Source organism: Cydia pomonella, chromosome 19 (assembly GCF_033807575.1).
Source record: "Cydia pomonella isolate Wapato2018A chromosome 19, ilCydPomo1, whole genome shotgun sequence".
Taxonomy (NCBI): Eukaryota; Metazoa; Arthropoda; class Insecta; order Lepidoptera; family Tortricidae; genus Cydia; species Cydia pomonella.
This window is the reverse complement of record NC_084721.1, coordinates 18,548,561-18,552,676: the sequence shown is the minus strand read 5'-3', so window position 1 is coordinate 18,552,676 and position 4,116 is coordinate 18,548,561. Positions and strand designations below refer to the sequence as shown.

Here is a 4,116-nt window from a genome sequence, read left to right as displayed (position 1 = left end):
TTTTTAAACTGCTAGAGCACTTCAATTCAAACATACGCAAACAGCCTAATTGACTAGACCAAAAAGAAAAGCATGCTATTCAAAACTGATATAAATTAGCCCAAAAACCAAAAAAGTCCGACACAGAAACTTTTATTACCAATTAGATTTCAAAATTACGTTACCTACTATTGGTTTTGGAGGCGGAAACGAGTACGAAACATAATTTTTTGAGATTTTTACGCAGGATTTTCCGCCTAAGCTGCAGTTGTCCTTATCGCACTAATTTTAGGAGCGACTCGTTAGCGCGACGGAATTATCACCTAATATTCTCAAATCTGACAAGGGGTTCAGTTCCTTTGTACTCTTAAGAGTCATAGTACCTGGGCGACCGAGCGTTGCTCGGTTATAACTATTTTATTGTAATAATATGGTGGTGTATAGGTGATAATCTTAACTACATTTTTTTACTAAATTAAACTTGTCTAAAACAATAAAAATTAAAAAATTATATATAAACTTGAACATATAAAAAAAAACAAAAGTTAGTCACCGGGCGAGATTCGTACCCGTAACACTCGTTTAGCAGTCCGCGTCTTAACCCGCTGGACCAGACGGACAGTGGCCGGCAACACGAAATTAGCGACCATATTCTGCGTCGAAAGAAAAACGCATGAAAACTCGAAAACACGCGTTTTCCCAAACATAAGACTAATCTAGATCGATTGTTTACCACCAAAAACCCCCATATACCAAATTTCAGCGAAATCGTTAGAGCCGTTTCCGAGATCCCGGACATATATATATATATATATATATATATATATATATATATATACAAGAATTCCTCGTTTAAAGGTATAAGATATGAAGCTAGCCTTCCCCATGCAATCAAAGTTATGAAAACGGGCGTGCCGCCCGCTCGTCTGAATCATCTTAAACCGCAAACACACAAGACGAATGAGCTCATAACGAAAATCCTCCCTTTTACACCGTAAAAAGTTAACGAAATGCAATTTCGTGGACACATTTCATTTTATCTCAAGCCTTGTTGTGCTGATTTAGTGACAAACTGAGTTTTTACTTTTGATACTGTTATAAGGCCGAACACCAAAGAGGAAACTTTAGGTAGGTAGTGGTTATTTTTTCTATACTAAAAAGCGGCCAAGTGCGAGTCGGACTCGCGCATGAAGGGTTCCGTACCATTTAAGACGTATTAAAAAAAAATCTACTTGCTAGATCTTGTTCAACATTTTACCACTTTGGACACACATTTTACCACTTTGGAACTGTCTCTCGCGCAAACTATTCAGTTTAGAAAAAAATGATGTTAGGAACCTAAATATCATTTTTGAAGACCTATCCATAGATACCCCACACGTATGGGTTTGATGAAAAAATTTTTTTTTTAAATTTATTGACGTATTAAAAAAAAACTACTCACTAGATCTCGTTCTAACCAATTTTCGGTGGAAGTTTGCATGGTAATGTATATCATATAGGTATTTTTTTTAGATTTTTCATTCTGTTATTTTAGAAGTTACAGGGGGGGGGGGGGGACACACATTTTACCACTTTGGAAGTGTCTCTCGCGCAAACTTTTCAGTTTAGAAAAAAATGATATTAGAAACCTCAATATCATTTTTAAAGACCTATCCATAGATACCCCACACGTATGGGTTTGATGAAAAAAGATTTTTTGAGTTTCAGTTCTAAGTATGGGGAACCCCCAAAATTTATTGTTTTTTTTCTATTATTGTGTAAACATCATAATGCGGTTCATATAATACATCTACTTACCAAGTTTGAACAGTATAGCTTTTATAGTTTCGGAAAAAAGTGGCTGTGACAGAATCGGACAGACAGACGGACATGACGAATCTATAAGGGTTCCGTTTTTTGCCATTTGGCTACGGAACCCTAAAAAAAGCGGTGGTGGCCGAGTGGATATGACGTCCGACTTTCAATCCGGAGGTCGTGGGTTCAAATCCTGGCTCGTACCAATGAGTTTTTCGGAACTTATGTACGAAAATCATCTGATATTAACCACCACTAGCTTTTCGGTGAAGGAAAACATCGTGAGGAAACCTGCATACATCTGCGAAGAAGTTCAAAGGTGTATGTGAAGTTCCCAATCCGCATTGGGCTAGCGTGGGGACTATAGCCCGAGCCCCCTCGCGCATGAGAGGAGGCCCTGTGCTCAGCAGTGGGACGTATAATTATGGGTTAATTTATTAATTATGTAACGGTTTACCGTTATCTTTAATTAAAATCCTATGAAATAAAAAAATACAACTAAAACCTAAATATAATTATAAATTACTATAATACTAACTAATACTCACTATATATATATTGACAAAGAAATCATACAAAAACTCTAAAAAGTAATAAACTACACATAATAAATCTACGAACAAACGGAATTGACGACTTCATTTGCTATTAGATAAAACTAGATGCGAATACAAAGGACTACGTCACCCGCTCGCGATAAGCGATGTGCACTGGCCGGTTAATGAGACACATACGCGTCCGCGACATTTCTACCACGGCTTTGACAGCGAAAGGTCAAATAAACTAAATCTAAAACGTCATGAAGTGACAAATTTTTAATATGGTGAAATAAAATCTAAAACTAAATGTGTTAAGTTTAAGTTCCAGTATTTCCCCAAATAGGGTGAGTGTTTTGAATATTTTGTAGTTTTTAGAATAAGGTAACTTCCGTAGTTAATAGCATAGTAAGGAAACATATTCTTCATGCAATCATTTTACATTTTGTTCTTAATGGGTACATATTTCACTAACTTTTTTTTAACTGTAATTCCCTATAGAAGTAACGTTGGAAATAATAAGTTTCTCAATCCTTCTAGAAATATAAGTCTACCCACTTTGTAAAAATCTTGTAAATCATAGTTAAAGTTATGCTTAAATCTAATTTAATAGTACAAAATTACATTCCGAATTGTAGTTTTCATGCATTGGTAATGCCATTAGTTGTTTTTATGTTAGTAGAAGTAGATTTAATAGCTTTCGATTCACTTTCTTCCTTGTTTAAAAAAAATAATGATGTTTCTACTTGTGACTGCCACATCATTGATCACCATTTAAATGCTTTGGGGTTCACTAAACCAGCCTACTATTCAATTAGCACATTAATTTGGCCTAAATCCGGATGTCGCAGTCACTAGTTAAAAATCGGACTTTTCTTGAAATGGCCATTTTACCGGAATTCCAGGGACCAAGTCTGGGGTTTCAATTGGAACACACCGACCCCACTGCGCGTGCTCCCGTTCATGTTCCGGAAGGTTCCGGCTGAGGATCCGGAACCCTGCTGATGACAGCCTCCTCCACAAGTGCGAAACCGTAGTGCAGGGAAGTGACCCCTATCAAGGGCTTGTTTCCGACCTAACTGTGTAGTGCCAGCTCAGAAAAGACTCACGACCTTGTCCTTCTTTTAGTTAGTTTTTTTTGTTTTGAATACATCTTGTAAATTTTACTCAGGTTAGTTTTCTTCCGTCTCACTCTGCAGTCTACCCTAATTATTGCGACGCTAAACGTCACAATTATTATTATTTTTCTATACAAATGTTCTCGAAGTTTTCCTCTCTGGATTTTGGCCCAAGGTGAATAATTTTTATACATGAGTTCAATTTTTCCAGTACTTACCTGTGTTTTTTTAATACTACGTCGGTGGCAAACAAAATCTAAACTCAAAATCTCATACAATATGAGACTTAACGCAAACGCTTGCGCTTTGTGTGGTAGGGCACAGCCAGTGGATGTCATTCCAGATCTAGCGCAGAGCCCAACTGGGGAGGTATCTCCACCTTACAGAAAACAGCAGCCAAATAACACTAGACCCTACTCATAGTGTTGTGTTCCTGCCGGTGAGTAAGGTTGCCAGAGCTCAATAAGGGGGGGCGGGTTTAGGGTCGGCAACGTGCATGTAACTCCTCTGGAGTTGCAGGCGTACATAGGCTACGGAGGCTGCTTACCATCAGACGGGCCGTATGCTTGTTTGCCACCGACGTAGTATAAAAAAAAAACGTCACGTTTCGCAATCGAATTACACTAGGGGTACTGAAATAATGTAAAATTTGACATCCACCGTCATGAAACATTATGATTAACCTA

At 37.6% G+C, this 4,116-nt stretch overlaps 1 long non-coding RNA gene across 1 annotated transcript; it reads left to right on the top strand.

Moving 5' to 3' along the window:
- The first annotated feature begins 2,234 nt into the window (after positions 1–2,234).
- Positions 2,235–3,478, top strand: LOC133528665 (uncharacterized). Its single transcript, XR_009801030.1, has 2 exons — positions 2,235–2,659; positions 3,218–3,478. It is a non-coding gene; the product is annotated as an uncharacterized LOC133528665 (long non-coding RNA).
- Positions 3,479–4,116: the final 638 nt, after the last annotated feature.